Here is an 18,205-nt window from a genome sequence, read left to right as displayed (position 1 = left end):
ACCTTTCCACGCAACCATCATTAGCACCATTCAAGGTGACCGTGGACAGAAGCCAAGGAAAATAAATGTAAAAGTATTGGTGAAACAATACTTTTTCATATAGTAATAGTATTTGTGAGTAAAGAGGAATGAAATAATAATATTTATGTGCTGAATGGAATACAGGTCCAAGAACAAAATGTAAACATTGAAACAATTCAAATCACCTAGCAGAACAGAGGAGACTTATCTCATCTTCATGCTTATTCTGGAGTTAACAAATTGCAATCATGCGATCAAAAGAATATAATGATTGTGCCAAAGAAGATAGCTTACTGTTTGCCTTCGTTTGGTTCTTGACATTTTTCTTACATTACATAGTTAAAAAGGAAGCTGTTACAATATTTTTTTAAACAGCAACCTTTATCTGACATGTTACATATGAAGCTCCCATATTCAAAAAAATGCAAACCAACAAATTCTACATTTTCCATTTTGTCGACAATATTATCGTTTTCGGATAGGAAAGAAACCTCACCCAGAGAACAGTCAAATGGCACTTGACGAGAGGGCTTGATGACAAATCAGCTATTTACTCTGAAAAGATTTATCATGCAAATTTGAAGATATAATTTCATATATTGACAAACATATTTTAAAAACTTTACCTATTGATAACAAATTATTGGATCCAGTACTGTTTCTAAAATCCGTGGTATTGTTTTCAACCGGCACTTCTGGCAGTTCTTCCACTGTTTGAACTGATGAGTCCCGCACATACTCACTACACAAAACACACTCTATCAACGTATTCCATCTTTTTTTCTATTGATTTTCGCGATTTGAGCGCGACGACGAGGCATTTTGAAAAGATTGCAATACTTGAATTGTTTGTTTATTTTTTGCATTTCATAGTGACGGTAAAAAAGACAAAAGGGTTGCGGATAACTTGGAGGGGAATCAATGTTTGAAATGGAAATGACGTACGAAAGTAGTTTTGATCCGTAATTTAAACTATATCAATGTGCGACTTATTAAAAATAATGCCATTTTTAATGCATTGCAAGGTTTTTTTTCTCTAATTATGTATGGCATCGCTGCCAATATAAAAGGGTGGTATTACTAATACTAAAGCAGGTCGACAAACTTTTTATCGTGGATTTTTGGAAAATTTTCAAAACCAGAACTGTGAGTTATTCAAAGGTTTTATAATAAAATGTTTAGATCAGAGTATAAGTTTACCGGTGAAGAACAACTCAAAAGAGTTTCATAAAGCTTACTTATGTCACAGAACTATAATCAGCAGTTGAAATCTTGAGGTGAGAGAAAAATAATAACATTCTAAGAAGAAACCTTCTAATGAAGGTCCGAAAATCATTCAACAAATCATTCTTCAGAGTTGATAGTTTATCGTAAACATATACCAATACGATGAGTGATTATGTCATCAAATTGCAGTAGCAATTCTACGTAAAATATTTACTCCTACGCGTAGAAAAAATGTGTTTTATGGTTTGTTTACATCAAGAGCAGGGCAAAATAGCGGAAGGTGGAGTGGGAGGGTAGGTGGTTTCTTGGTTGCCATTTGTGGCTCGCTTCCATGGTCACCTTAATGAAATGTTTTAAGAATCGACCAAGCCATCTTGAAGAACTGCAAATATAATACATAAATTTGCAGTAAAAGAATCAATCAAGAAATGCTCTTTTATTGCGTTTTATATAGTTTTCCTCTCGTAGGCCCCGCCCTTCTTCGTGACAGTGTGTAGTGATGTTAGTATTTAAACAGAGTCCGTCCACGCATCTAACATGGTATTCATAGTTAGAGATCTGTACTACTAAAAATTGAATTAAATTCGCATGATTCGAATGGGTTCCAATTCACAGCCACCAACAATACTCTAAGAGTACAAAAGAAACGGCCTTTCAAGGGCCGAAAAAATGTTCAAAAGTTTTTTCGTGAATACGACTTACATTACTATGGGGCGCCTTTTCAAAATGTGAGTGATAAGTTTTTGATCGTGAATATCTCTTGTTGTATCTAAAGAATCAACATAAATTTTGCTACATGCCATCGGAAATATGATCACAATTTTATGATAAAATTTTCAGTTGTGTGATATAATCTCAAATAATTCAAAATTAAACTTTTCTGAAATGTTTGGTATAAACTAGTATCAAAGAGGATAATTCATAAGGCGCGTTTGCCTTTCTCGTATTTTTAAAGCTCATTGCTCATTGATCTGTGAAAGGATTTATATAATCTAACTACCAATAAAATCGAAATTTTTCAACTTAAACGTGTATAGCAAAAGCATTGAAGTATTTCAATAGTACACTATTGAAAAATCTCTCTCATTTGACCGATGTCAACACCAGCCAATCAGAACGCGTTCCGATGAAGAGAACAAAATATCTGCTGCTGTACAACAAATCGTTCGAGAAAAATGTTCCGAACGGTGCTTAATATCGTAGTGAGTTCCACAATTTGGTCCTTCTGGAAGGCAGGAATGAATCCCGTACAGCATCCCGATAGTTTCTTTCAATGAAATGCAAATCCGAAATGAAATAATCGACATTAAAATTCTATATGCTGCTATTTTTATAGCCGTAAGGACCGCCCATTAGTGAAAAAGCTACAAACGAAATCACGTTAAAAGAAACCTCTTAACAAAAATTTGATCAGATTGGAATCTATCTATCACTGCGAGCAGATGTAGTGTATGTCGTTTACAAAGCTAGTTTCGCTTTCGACAAGAGCGATTACCTCACAGCTGCTAGTCGTTTGCATTGGTGAAAAAACAACAACGGTGGAGAGCAGCACACAAAATCAGCCGTTCTAATGGCTCTAAAAGTTTTCTAAAGAACTATTAGGATTTCATCAACGCAAATTGAAGGTAAATATCCTCAGTTTAGTGCAAATCTAGAACAGTTTGATTAGATTTGTGCACTTTTCGCGGTGTGAAATTCAAAGTAATCGAGATCAAGTGAAGCCTTCTTTGTTTTTGTGAAAAATGTGAAAAAGGCTAATGCTTGCATAATTCATACAATTGATAAACTAATTGATACTCGTAAGTGTTAAGGAACATGTCAGTTGTTTTCGTATTCACGACATCCAGTTATGTCTCTGACATTACCCACTCGCCTTTTTTCTAAAAATATGTTTCTCATAGGTAAAAACAAATGAGTGTGAAACACAAAAAGAAATGATGATGACCACGAGACGAAACCACAATTTCACGATGCAATCTAAAGGAGTACTTCCTTCGCCGTTTTGCCTCCCAAAAATGTTTTGTTTCAAACGAAAATATTTTGTTGAAGTTTTAAAATATGTATAAAAAATGAATGTGTAAATAGTATGAAAAAAGCAATCTATGAAAGTGCCCGATTTCGGGAGAAGTCAGGGCTCCCTCTCTGGGTACGTGCCAGAATGAGTGATACGAGAAAGGCATCATTACTAGGTATTTAAAAACAGACTTTTCATATGTACTAGAATTCGTCCATAACGGACGCTTGTCATTATGGATGAAGCTTTCCAGCTGAAAGTATCGGATTCTCACGAATACCTCACCGTAAAAAGCTATTGAATCAGCGCTATAGTGAAAAACAGATTTACTGAACTCAATGCCTACTGAGATTTTGTGAAAAGCGCCGATTATTTTGTACATACATTTTGGGATCATTTTCGCACCAGAAGCAGCTTTTTGTGCTCCTACCCGTGTAGAGTGTGAGATGGAATAGAAAACTCAATTTATTTTAAAATAACTATTTATAAATATTTTATTGGAATATGAGTTAAAATTAAATTATTAAGATTTAAATTGGGTGTTCAGCCACAATTGGTGACTTTTCAGCCCTATTATATAAATGATTTGGTTATTACCATGAAGACATCATTTGCTTCCTCAATTCTGAGATTTTTGTGCAGGGAAAATTCTAAACCTACTTGTATTGTGTAATGGGGAAAAGGAACTTATATACTAACTTACTAACTAATACAGAGAGCGAATCGATTCAATTGAAGATTGCATCGATTTTTGTCGGAATTTGCTTATAATCTTATGTGACATTACATCTAATGGTTCTATATTTGTGAGTCTGTGTAACTCATTTGTACTAAACCAGGGAGGTCGCTTCAAAATCATTTTCAGAATTTTATTCTGAATCCTTTGAAGCGTTTTCTTCCTGGTGGAACAACAACTTGACCAAATTGGTACTGCATAAAGCATGGCTGGTCTGAAAATTTGTTTATAAATTAACAATTCGTTTTTTAGACAGAGCTTAGAATTTCTGTTTATAAGAGGATATAAACATTTAATATATTTATTACACTTTGCCTGGATTCCTTCAATGTGATCCTTGAAAGTGAGTTTTTTGTCATGCTTCAAACCTAAGTATTTAGCTTGATCAGACCATGTCAATTCCAAGCCATTCAATTTGAGAACGTGATTATTGTTTGGTTTAAGAAAAGAAGTTCTTGGCTTGTGAGTAAAGATAATTAATTGCGTTTTGCTGCATTTGGTTTAATTTTCCATTTTGACAAATAATCACTGAAAATATTAAAACTTTTTTGTAGGCGACTGCAGATCACTCTTAGATTTCTACCTGTGGCTAACAGACTTGTGTCGTCACAGAATAGCGATTTCTGACAACCAACGGGTAGATTTGGAAGATCAGAAGTGAAAATATTATACAAGATTGGAGCTACGCTCGAACCCTGCGGAACACCGGCTCGTACGGGTAGCAATTCAGATTTACAATTCTGATAGCTAACCTGAAGAGTACGATCAATTCAATAATTTTGAATCATTTTGATCAAATAAATAGGATACTGGAAATCAGACATTTTTGCTATTAATCCTTTGTGCCAAACACTGTCGAATGCTTTTTCTATGTCTAGAAGAGCAACTCCAGTGGATAACCGAGAACATCCTTGGCTTGGTTGCCATTTGTGGCTCGCTTCCATGGTCACCTTAATGAAATGTTTTAAGAATCGACCAAGCCATCTTGAAGAACTGCAAATATAATACATAAATTTGCAGTAAAAGAATCAATCAAGAAATGCTCTTTTATTGCGTTTTATATAGTTTTCCTCTCGTAGGCCCCGCCCTTCTTCGTGACAGTGTGTAGTGATGTTAGTATTTAAACAGAGTCCGTCCACGCATCTAACATGGTATTCATAGTTAGAGATCTGTACTACTAAAAATTGAATTAAATTCGCATGATTCGAATGGGTTCCAATTCACAGCCACCAACAATACTCTAAGAGTACAAAAGAAACGGCCTTTCAAGGGCCGAAAAAATGTTCAAAAGTTTTTTCGTGAATACGACTTACATTACTATGGGGCGCCTTTTCAAAATGTGAGTGATAAGTTTTTGATCGTGAATATCTCTTGTTGTATCTAAAGAATCAACATAAATTTTGCTACATGCCATCGGAAATATGATCACAATTTTATGATAAAATTTTCAGTTGTGTGATATAATCTCAAATAATTCAAAATTAAACTTTTCTGAAATGTTTGGTATAAACTAGTATCAAAGAGGATAATTCATAAGGCGCGTTTGCCTTTCTCGTATTTTTAAAGCTCATTGCTCATTGATCTGTGAAAGGATTTATATAATCTAACTACCAATAAAATCGAAATTTTTCAACTTAAACGTGTATAGCAAAAGCATTGAAGTATTTCAATAGTACACTATTGAAAAATCTCTCTCATTTGACCGATGTCAACACCAGCCAATCAGAACGCGTTCCGATGAAGAGAACAAAATATCTGCTGCTGTACAACAAATCGTTCGAGAAAAATGTTCCGAACGGTGCTTAATATCGTAGTGAGTTCCACAATTTGGTCCTTCTGGAAGGCAGGAATGAATCCCGTACAGCATCCCGATAGTTTCTTTCAATGAAATGCAAATCCGAAATGAAATAATCGACATTAAAATTCTATATGCTGCTATTTTTATAGCCGTAAGGACCGCCCATTAGTGAAAAAGCTACAAACGAAATCACGTTAAAAGAAACCTCTTAACAAAAATTTGATCAGATTGGAATCTATCTATCACTGCGAGCAGATGTAGTGTATGTCGTTTACAAAGCTAGTTTCGCTTTCGACAAGAGCGATTACCTCACAGCTGCTAGTCGTTTGCATTGGTGAAAAAACAACAACGGTGGAGAGCAGCACACAAAATCAGCCGTTCTAATGGCTCTAAAAGTTTTCTAAAGAACTATTAGGATTTCATCAACGCAAATTGAAGGTAAATATCCTCAGTTTAGTGCAAATCTAGAACAGTTTGATTAGATTTGTGCACTTTTCGCGGTGTGAAATTCAAAGTAATCGAGATCAAGTGAAGCCTTCTTTGTTTTTGTGAAAAATGTGAAAAAGGCTAATGCTTGCATAATTCATACAATTGATAAACTAATTGATACTCGTAAGTGTTAAGGAACATGTCAGTTGTTTTCGTATTCACGACATCCAGTTATGTCTCTGACATTACCCACTCGCCTTTTTTCTAAAAATATGTTTCTCATAGGTAAAAACAAATGAGTGTGAAACACAAAAAGAAATGATGATGACCACGAGACGAAACCACAATTTCACGATGCAATCTAAAGGAGTACTTCCTTCGCCGTTTTGCCTCCCAAAAATGTTTTGTTTCAAACGAAAATATTTTGTTGAAGTTTTAAAATATGTATAAAAAATGAATGTGTAAATAGTATGAAAAAAGCAATCTATGAAAGTGCCCGATTTCGGGAGAAGTCAGGGCTCCCTCTCTGGGTACGTGCCAGAATGAGTGATACGAGAAAGGCATCATTACTAGGTATTTAAAAACAGACTTTTCATATGTACTAGAATTCGTCCATAACGGACGCTTGTCATTATGGATGAAGCTTTCCAGCTGAAAGTATCGGATTCTCACGAATACCTCACCGTAAAAAGCTATTGAATCAGCGCTATAGTGAAAAACAGATTTACTGAACTCAATGCCTACTGAGATTTTGTGAAAAGCGCCGATTATTTTGTACATACATTTTGGGATCATTTTCGCACCAGAAGCAGCTTTTTGTGCTCCTACCCGTGTAGAGTGTGAGATGGAATAGAAAACTCAATTTATTTTAAAATAACTATTTATAAATATTTTATTGGAATATGAGTTAAAATTAAATTATTAAGATTTAAATTGGGTGTTCAGCCACAATTGGTGACTTTTCAGCCCTATTATATAAATGATTTGGTTATTACCATGAAGACATCATTTGCTTCCTCAATTCTGAGATTTTTGTGCAGGGAAAATTCTAAACCTACTTGTATTGTGTAATGGGGAAAAGGAACTTACTAACTAATACAGAGAGCGAATCGATTCAATTGAAGATTGCATCGATTTTTGTCGGAATTTGCTTATAATCTTATGTGACATTACATCTAATGGTTCTATATTTGTGAGTCTGTGTAACTCATTTGTACTAAACCAGGGAGGTCGCTTCAAAATCATTTTCAGAATTTTATTCTGAATCCTTTGAAGCGTTTTCTTCCTGGTGGAACAACAACTTGACCAAATTGGTACTGCATAAAGCATGGCTGGTCTGAAAATTTGTTTATAAATTAACAATTCGTTTTTTAGACAGAGCTTAGAATTTCTGTTTATAAGAGGATATAAACATTTAATATATTTATTACACTTTGCCTGGATTCCTTCAATGTGATCCTTGAAAGTGAGTTTTTTGTCATGCTTCAAACCTAAGTATTTAGCTTGATCAGACCATGTCAATTCCAAGCCATTCAATTTGAGAACGTGATTATTGTTTGGTTTAAGAAAAGAAGTTCTTGGCTTGTGAGTAAAGATAATTAATTGCGTTTTGCTGCATTTGGTTTAATTTTCCATTTTGACAAATAATCACTGAAAATATTAAAACTTTTTTGTAGGCGACTGCAGATCACTCTTAGATTTCTACCTGTGGCTAACAGACTTGTGTCGTCACAGAATAGCGATTTCTGACAACCAACGGGTAGATTTGGAAGATCAGAAGTGAAAATATTATACAAGATTGGAGCTACGCTCGAACCCTGCGGAACACCGGCTCGTACGGGTAGCAATTCAGATTTACAATTCTGATAGCTAACCTGAAGAGTACGATCAATTCAATAATTTTGAATCATTTTGATCAAATAAATAGGATACTGGAAATCAGACATTTTTGCTATTAATCCTTTGTGCCAAACACTGTCGAATGCTTTTTCTATGTCTAGAAGAGCAACTCCAGTGGATAACCGAGAAGATTTATTTGCTTTTATCATGTTCGTAACTCTTACAAGTTGATGAATAGTTGAATAAAAGTTGTTCATGACGAAATTCTCATTTATATGAGACATCATTCTCAACAAGATTACTGATAGAAGAAAGTAAGCTAATTGGTCGATAACTTTATGTTTCTGCTGGGTTTTTATCAGGTTTTAAGATATGAATAACTTTAGCGTTTTTCCATCTTTTTGGGAAGTAAGCTAATGAAAAACACTTGTTGAAAATTTTAACTAGGAGTCTCAAGGCAACATCGGGAAGATTTTTAATAAGAATATTAAAAATTCCATCATTACCAGGAGCCTTCATGTTTTTAAGTTTCCTAATAATTGATTTAATTTCATCAAAATTCGTCTCAATAATCTCTTCTTGTGATAACACTTGGGTAGAAATATGCTCATATTTCAGTGAGACTTCATTTTCAATAGGACTCACAACGTTCAAATTAAAATTGTGTACACTCTGAACCTGACAAATCGATGAACCACATAATGTGGATTACTTTTCAATTTGACATTTGGTTTAAGAAAAGTTTCTGTCACAATGGCAATATGAATTTTGTGAACTTTGAGAAAAATATAAAATCCATCTTCACTCGATTTTAAAGATCGAGCATTCCAATTTAAAATATTCAAATAATTATTTAACATCACTGTTAAATTTAAAATTCATTATAATATTATTTGCGAATTGCCATCCGATTTGAAATGCTTCAAAAAGTGATGAAGTCGAATTCATTCGGATGATCATTTGAAAAAGTTGATCCTGTAGGTAGATCATTTTATTTTCAGTTATATCGCCTAAATCAACTTCATTCAAAGAAGCGAATGACATTGAAGGAATATTTGTAGGTAGACTGCCATTAGAAGAAGACGATTTGGCCGGTCTACCTATTAATAAATTGTTTTCGTTAGAAGATGAACTGCAAGGCGGTCCTGTGTTTTGATTTTTACATTAGAAGAAATAGGTGGTAGATTTCTATCTGTTATATTAGCATAACTGCCATTAGAAGAAGATGATGACGAAGTCGATCTACCTTTCAATAAATTGTTTTCGTTAGAAGACGAATTGGAAGGCGTACCTGTTTTTTGTTTTAAATTCGAAGAAATCAGTGCCTTAGAAGAATTAGGCGTGGCATTTGCAACGGTTTTTTTGATTTACAGGTATGTTCTGTAAATTTTAGGTCGTTGATTTGACTTGTTATCTAAGCGAACGAGCGTTTAATTTTTTTCCCTGACTGGACATTTCAAATAATTGGATTTATGATTTCCATCGCAATTTGAACATGAAAATTGATCAGTGGTTTCATTCATTGGAAAAACGTCTTTCGAATGCGATTTACAACAATTCAAACACCGTATATCCATATAACAATTTTTGGTTCCATGGCCGAAGCCTTGGCAACAACGACATTGCGTTAAATTTTCAATACGATTATGCCGTTTATATGTTCCCAATGAATTTTAATGTGAGAAATGAAACGTACTTTTTCTAAAGTTTTCAAATTGTTTACATCACTTCGATTGAAGTGTATTAGGTAAAGTTCATGGGAAATTCCAGAGCGTGGTTTAGAAGTACCATTCGCTCTTTTTTTCATAAGTATTACTTGGGAAGGGGCAAAACCAAGCAATTCTTTTAGTTCATTTTTAATTTCATCGGTACTTTGACCATTTGATAAGCCTTTCTAGACAGCCTTGAAGGGTCTGTCTGATTTTATATCATATGAATAAAATTTATGAAGTTTCTCGGACAAATATCGAATAAGACGTTCGTAATCTTCCAATCCATCAACCGAGACTCGACATTCTCCTCTTCGTCCGATTTGAAATGAGACTTTTACTTCCGGGAGAAAAGTAGAAAGCTCAATCCGGAATGCTTTGAAGTCGGAAATCATCACCGTCACTGGTGGCATAGATTGATGTTTCCTCCCAGAACGACAAGCGTCCATTTTGGGAATTTTTGAAGAATTTTCTTCTATGTCGCTACAATCGGATTCAGGAAGAATCTTGTAAATCTTGCTAGACGGCATAGGATCAACGGGAGGGAATTCCGTCCGTTGTCTTTTATTTTTACATTCAGATTCTATAAGATCGTGAATGTTATTAGAAAAATGTTGAATAACGGATTGTGATTTATTCCGTATTGAATTATTTTTAGCCTTAGACTTGTTACCTTTCCGGTTGGACGCAGGCATTTTTGAAATGAATGAAATTTTAAATTATATTAACTAGGCTAAATTAGTTTTCGATTAGACTCCTAGCTAGCCTTAAAAAAGGCTGAATAATTTCTTAGTCACTCTAATATCACTCTTTGTATCACTTAGTCACTCTAATATCACTCTTTGTGTAGCCTTGAGAAAGGCTGACTAATTGTTAGTCTTTAAAAAGACTGTTAGTGATTCAGGTAGCCTTGAAAAAGACTGAAGCCTTGAATCAATGAAACTCTAGGGAGCCAGAAAAAAATTCCAGAAGCCAAGAGCGTGCGGTGCGAACTACTGTTCAACACCGACTCAGAAAACTCAATTTTATGTTGTGATGTTCGCATTTATCGATTACTCAATTTGCTGTAGTTCTGGTCGTTTTTAAAACAGAAAACTGTTTTTGCTAACAGAGCATGCCAACTAAAATCTAATAAAGATGTAGAATGTTTTCGGGTTGATAGCGAAACTTATTTTCAGTGTTATATTATTATCGAAAAACGAAAATCAAATTGGAATGCAAAATTCGCGAGTGTCATATATTATTCGACTCATTTCGTCGAGAACACAAAATATCTGTGTGCATGTGTGTGTATGTATGTATGTCTGTTTGTATATGACAAATAATGTCACTCGATTTTCTCAGTGATGACTGAGCCGATTTTCGCAAACTCAGATTCAAATGAAAGATCTTATGAACCCATAGGTCGCTATTGAGTTTTATCTTTATGCGACTTCAGGTTCCGGAATTACAAGGTAATATGTGAAATTCGGCGCAATTAATTTTCTCGGAATTTTCATAACCGACTTTTACAATCTGCGATGTAAATAAAAGGTCTTGAAAATAATCAGAAAGTCCCCGAAATGTTAATCCATATCCGACTTTCGGTTCCGGTATTACAGCGCGATATGTGAAAATTTTTCAATTTAATGAGTATATTTTCAAAAGTGATGTCAAAAGTTTTTATAAAACTGGCAAATTCATCTAGTTGGAAAATCTGGGATATTGGTAAATATATAAAACTACTTTGAGACTACTAGTCCCCGATTTCCGCTTCCGAACGCATTGGTAATAGTGAAGAAAACTCCAGAAACTAAACTCACTTCGATTTCTCAGCAACGGGTAAACTGAATTTCACAAATCATGATTCAAATTAAAGCTCTCTTTGTTTTAAAAGATACTGTGCAATTTTTTCTAGATCCAAATTCCGGTTCCAGAATTATAGGGTTATGAGTATCGAAAATTTCAAACTGTCATGCAAAATTATGCAAAACCGGCACGCATCGGTACGTGTTGGTACGGAAGCAGAAAACACAATTTTGTATAACTGTTTACAAATTGAAAAGGTTACGGTAGTTTATACCCAAAATTTTTGTTTTTATTGAGTTTAATAAAAACTTGACAGAAGCTTCTAATGATGGTTTTGAAAAAATAAGTAATATGAGAATGACATCATTACACCACTAGGTGGATTAAAAAAGGTTTTTTTGTTCATTAATTGTATGGAGAATTAATTATAAATGAGCATTAAGTAATTCATTTGCTTGTTACAGATGAAATAGGTTAAACATTGATACATCGTTAAAATCTGATTATTTTGAAGAATACGGTTTCCAAACAAGTTTTCTAAGTCTGTAAAGAACTTATTCGCCGAGCAGTGCTAGACAGATTACGATATACATCTGAAACATGATTAGCTTCTGAAATACAATATAAAGAAGAGCAAATTCAATTGACGTAATTTGATCTAAAGGACTTGTTAGTTGATGCACGAAAAAATCCCTTCGGTCATACCGATACCCGATTTCTGGAAGCATAAAAAATAATGGTGGAAACATTCAACATTTTTTTAAACTGAACGCAAAAACTGTTAGAGATCATAATACTGAACGTACCTCACCAGAAGGAAATCGTTGAGGTAAAATGTACTTCTCATATCAAATTCCTGAAAAAGGTCCTTCTGTGACTGACGATCAGCGAGATGAGAATACCCAAGCCGCTATTAGTCTTCCAAAGAAAATGAGTCTTTTAGCCGGATTTAGCTCATTATACGAAGAAATTGCTCATGACCAAAAAGAAGGAGCATGATTGGCATATAATCTGAAAAATTATTGACCCAAATCCGTTTATTGATCACGATTATGAATTTGGCCTACTGCCACAATGCCTAGCAAAATTGCATTTTTGTAAAAGGCAATATAAAATTGATTGTTATTTGTTTGTAAATTGTTCCATTGAAATTTACATTGGTATTTTTTATCACTGTTTTAAATTAGTCCTATTTGTTGCATTGATTAAGTTGTTACTTTAAATGGTAATATCGTTTTGAGAGTTTGACAAATCTTTTGCCTCGTAATTTTTTTTTTTCAAAACATAATGTGATATCAATTGCTAAAAGCATATTAAAATTGCAATCTGATATTGCTATCATAATCTGATTTCAATTTGTTCTCATTTTGATGCTTGACTTTACTCACTTAACAGCTTTGAGAAAAAAAAAAGTTAAAAAGTTCAATTTGAGTTCTATTCTATATTTTTCTCTGCGTGAACCAAGAGCAGGTAGGGATATAAGTTGCTGGAAAAGAGACTACAAACCACTCTAAACAACTCCGGACCTGAAAATTACACACACACAAACACTCATCTAGTTTAGTTATATGGGTCTATGTAGCAGAACACGGAGACCCAGTTTCATATTAATCGTCAAAACGGCTTCAACAGCACTCCCTCGTTTGCTCTACATGCGAAGCATAATCCGATTGAATCATATCATAAAAGTGTATGCTCTGATATCCAATTTGATGGAGAATTATCTGTCAGTTGATTCAACTGGTGTCCTCTGAACCAACGCTCCCGGAATCCCATTGCAGTGAAATTCATTGACCGGAGGAATTGCCTCTTATGGCTTACCGTACAATGTTATATTTCCTGTGGACAACGAAGAGAAGTTTGATGCAATAAATCGTCAAAATAAACTTAATATTACGAATGAGTGGGCCGGCTTTGGTGTAGCCAAAATCTGCAATTTATAATTAATTCATCGTACCGGGAAGGATCATAAATCATAAAAATGATCCCCTATGGTTTGAATCTTTGAGCGTTGAGGCCAGTGTGTTTTAGGGTAATTTAGAAGGCTATTTGCACGCTTTAAATCTGATTTTCTCAGAAACGGTGACGAATATCAGAAATCCCAACTGACAATCTTTCAAAATGATTCATTGATTTTAGCGTCGGGAAAGTCTTTTTTCTGAAGGAATAATTGCATAACTGAAAACGCCGTCTTTTAACTTGTTCATTGAATATCTCGCCTTCAAAGGCATGGATCAAAAATCTATCCTGACAATGTCTAGATAATTTAATTTAGATGCAATTAGTGCATGAAAACATGTATGTTGTCGCGATAAAAATGAAGTGAATGTTATTTTTGTGAAGGTAAGTCGATTTCTATGGCGGCGTCATTTTTTCTGAGAGAGAAATAAAATCGGCTCAGAAAGGCTGCCAAACAAGCGGTAGCTTTATTGGATTTTATGTCAGTTTATGTCAGTTTCTGAATAGTATATACTTCTTGAAAAAAATTTGCAAATAGTTTACAGATTTCTGTACTATTTTTTTCCTACATGTCCGTCGAGATGCATTTGAGATGGAAATTGTTGCTTTTTAGTTTAGTTTTCGTGTAGTTAAAAAAATTCTTAGGACAAGTCTTTATTTCGTTTTCAATTTTGCGTTTATATTTTTCATGTGCTGCATTTATAATTAAAATATAAAATAATTTATTAAATATATGTGCAATTTTATTGTAAGATAAAAATTATGGCATTTGCTAACGTCAATTACGCAGTACGGAAAGTTCCGTTTTTTCATCGAAACGGAAAAGTGGAAGAACTTTTCCCCGGTATACTCAATGACGTACGTTTGTTTCGCGTGCCGCGTATACCATCCTATACCATGTTATGTGACGTTCGGTCAGGATATAAGATTTCTGTGTAAATCGCTTGTTACGACCATCTGCTGGGTATATGCCAATATTGTCAAAACCCCAACGATACTTCCGCTGCATCGGTCTCAAGTACCTCGGAAACAGAGCTGAAAAACAAAAGAAAAAACCTTTTTCAATCCACCTAGTGTTGTTATAATACCATTTTCTTGCCATTTGAATAGTCTCATTAAAACATTTGTAAGGTTCTATCCTCGGCTATTAGTATTGTGAGCTTATCAAATAACCTAATAGTAGCTTTCGAACGAGTCTAAGCCTTTCGAATACGATTCTTTGAGCTCCGAGAAATTTTAAAAGAACACTGGGATTTGTCGGTTACGTCACATATAAGATTACATTTCTCGAACCGGAATTTTTCGCCATAGCCCTTCCAAATTTGATTAATATTATTAGCTTTCAATTATGTCAAAGTTTATCGATATTCGTTGAGTCATCTTCGATAAAATCAGCCGACGGGAAATGTGCGGTTAGGCGATTATATCGCTTTTACTATTATATCTCCGTAATCGGAAGTGATAATCATTTGATTTTAGAGACCGAATGAACCTAAGATTGTTGGAATTGGTTATAAAACAATACGTTTTATCGTTTACGTCACTTATGGCATTACATTTCCGGAACCAGAAGTGAGCACCTTGTTCTTCGAACTTGATCAATGAGCCAATAATAGCTTTTGAGTACAAAATGTGCCCTTTTTCGGCGTTTTCCATCGTTTTTCCAATTTATCGGTCGATATGGCGGCGATTTCACGTCGTTGAGTTAAGCTATGGTTCTTGGCTTATCAGCGTAAACCTTGGATTACGAACAGCCCCACAAAAAATCAAAATCACCGTTTTTCGATATGACTCGTCCGGGGAACAGTCGAGCTGTATTGCATGTTGCACCGTCCTATTGAAACCAGTAGCCATTCAAATTATTTTCACGATCAATGGACATCCCAAAACCATCTATCATGGCTCGATAAACATCGCCATTAACAGTTTCGTTGCTCCATCATTGTCTAGGAAGAAATAGGGACCAATGCCTGATCCTTCCACATTAAATGGGCCACCATGTATAACATTGAATTGATTCAATTGAATTCTTCGATCATGCATCTAGGTGAATTTTTTTAGTAGAGTAATTTTTGGTTGTAATCACCTCCGTTACCCTATTGATTGAACTAAGAAACGCTTCAAACCAAAGAGCAGAGGTCCAGAAAGCCAATCTAACAGAAAACAATTATTTTTGCTTTCGTCTTTGGACTACAAATTATTTTTTTTTTATAATGGGTTTAAAATGGTCCTAAAATAAGTCAGAATGTTTAAAATTATTTCTAAAAATCTACGAGATAGAACAATACTTTCTTGCTCAAAATTCTTGAATGATCTATGATATTCTAAACAACTTTGCCTAAGGTGCTTAATATGTACCACAAGCCGTTCTCATTTAAAAACAGGTTCCATGTTTTAGATTAGGGTAGTTTTTTTGCACAACGTTTTAATTTGTTGTTTTTTCTTCAATGTTCTTCAAAATTAAAGAGCTCAAAACTGAAGGAATGTGTACAATATATGGAGAACTGTTATTTTTCTATACCAAAAAAAATTGTACATGCACTTTTGTATATTGTTAAATGACATAGGCTTTAGTTATTCGAGTCGTTCCAGCGTATCCTGCTTTCTTTTAAGGGATGTTAGAGGACATAAAAACTTGCAAAAAAATCCAAAGAACATGTAGTTTCAATTCTACTATTTAAGAGGCAATCAGTTTTAAAGATTAATATGTAAGTCGCGTTCACAGATAAAAATAATTTGTAAATTTACATTAATTTTCATGCATATTTTAGGAGCTGGATGCAAAGTTACTTTAAAGTTCTTCATTTTTCAACATACCTTATGATCAAAAAAGAACCGGAATTTTCATTTTAAAATTCCCGCGCTTGTCCAATCGGTAAATTTTTATTCTCTCAACGTTGGCAACACTTTTATACACACAAATTTTGACGCATATCGTAAGATTAGTTTTTGTTTGGCGTCTATACAAAGAAGTTGAAAAATTTTCGTGTGGCGATTTTTATAATGGATGCAAATTTAGAACAACGTGCGTGCATCAAATTTTGTGTTGCAAATGGATTTAAGTGTTCCGAAACGTTGAAAATGTTAGAAAAGGCCTTTGGTGAATCGTGTCTAGGAAAAACACAGGCATACGAGTGGTATAAACGTTTCAAAGGTGGTCGTACAAGCTTGGATCATGATGAGATCCCTGGCCGCCCAACAACATCTGTTACTGAAGAAAACATTGGATCGGCGAAGCAAATCGTGTTGCAAAATCGTTCTGTACCGATTAGAGAGATTGCTGTGTTGTTGGGCATCTCTTATGGATCAGCCGAACACATTTTAACTGATGTTTTGGGTTTGAAACGCGTCGCTTCTCGGCTGGTGCCAAATAAGCTGAATTTCATTCAAAAACAGCGTCGTGTTGATGTGGCCAAAGAGATGATTTCCAACGCAGATAGTGACCCCACATTCATCGAATGCATCATAACTGGTGATGAGGTGTGGATCTATGAATATGACGTCGAAACCGCACAACATTCGACCGAATGGCGCTTCGAAGGCGAGCCGTTGTTCTAAATTTTCATCCATTATAAAAATCGCCACACAAAAATTTTTCAACTTCTTTGTATAGACGCCAAACAAAAACTAATCGTACGATATGCGTCAAAATTTGACAGAATGTGTATAAAAGTGTTGCCAATGTTGAGAGAATAAAAGTTTACCGATTGGACAAACGCAGGAATTTTAAAATGAAAATTCCGGTTCTTTTTTTATTATAAGGTACTTTGGAAGCAAAGCTAAGCGGTTTTTAAACATACAATCTTGTTCATTGAAAAATCAATGAATTCCAATTTAGTTTTACATAGATCATGATTTCAATTTAGAGTTTTGATTAAACCAATATCTATTTCATGGTACTATTGATTTACATGTCGTGTAAATTTCATTATATTTTTCTGTGTGGGGGGAAGTAGACGGAGCAGAAAATATAAACTTCACCCGATATTGAGGCTTTGGCCCATACATGTTCGAATTCTTTATATTTAGGAGTAATAATATCTGTAGAAGTAAAGCAAGAGATAATGGCTATGAGGACCCCACCTCCAGATTTTTTCTGACAAAAAGATAAATCCCTAGAGGATTCTTAAAAAATAATATTTGAAGCTGGAATGAAAACTGTAAGAATTATTGGAGAATAAACTAACATAACCTTTTCAGTTTGTAAATAGTTAGAAGTTAAATTCAAAAGAATTTTTCCTTTATTATGAATTGTCGCTCTAACGCACGGTTTGAACGGAACCGAAAACAGTGAACCGATATATCCGAAGTCGGTTCGCGTGACAAGCAACTAACATAACCTACAAATTAAAATTTCGAACCAAATTTGGACGAATTTTTCCAATTTTTTGACGCTCTTAATCGCAACCCGGATTCGGTTGAAATTCATCCCTAATGAAACTTAATAAGTTTCGGAAATATCAAACCACCCCTCAATCAACAACGAAATCATAACACACATTTATCGTGTAAATTACTGCCTCTATAAATAAGACTACTGTACACCATTCTAGCCTATAAGGAAAACACAATAATGTTTTGATTATCTTATTGAATAAATTACAGAACATGTCTTCCATTATCTTCACGTGCAAGACAAAAAAAACCAGACTTCGAATTCCTACTTCCATATTCACATCACAGTT

General features: G+C 34.4%; 1 protein-coding gene across 1 annotated transcript in view; it reads left to right on the top strand.

Moving 5' to 3' along the window:
• LOC131432981 (dynein axonemal intermediate chain 7-like) overlaps positions 1-18,205 on the top strand; it is a 49,328-nt gene that overhangs the window by 10,891 nt on the left and 20,232 nt on the right. The gene's annotated exons all lie outside the window — the stretch shown is intronic.

Source organism: Malaya genurostris, chromosome 2 (assembly GCF_030247185.1).
Source record: "Malaya genurostris strain Urasoe2022 chromosome 2, Malgen_1.1, whole genome shotgun sequence".
Taxonomy (NCBI): domain Eukaryota; kingdom Metazoa; phylum Arthropoda; class Insecta; order Diptera; family Culicidae; genus Malaya; species Malaya genurostris.
The sequence above is the reverse complement of the archived record's forward strand: the minus strand, read 5'-3'. Positions and strand labels throughout refer to the sequence as shown.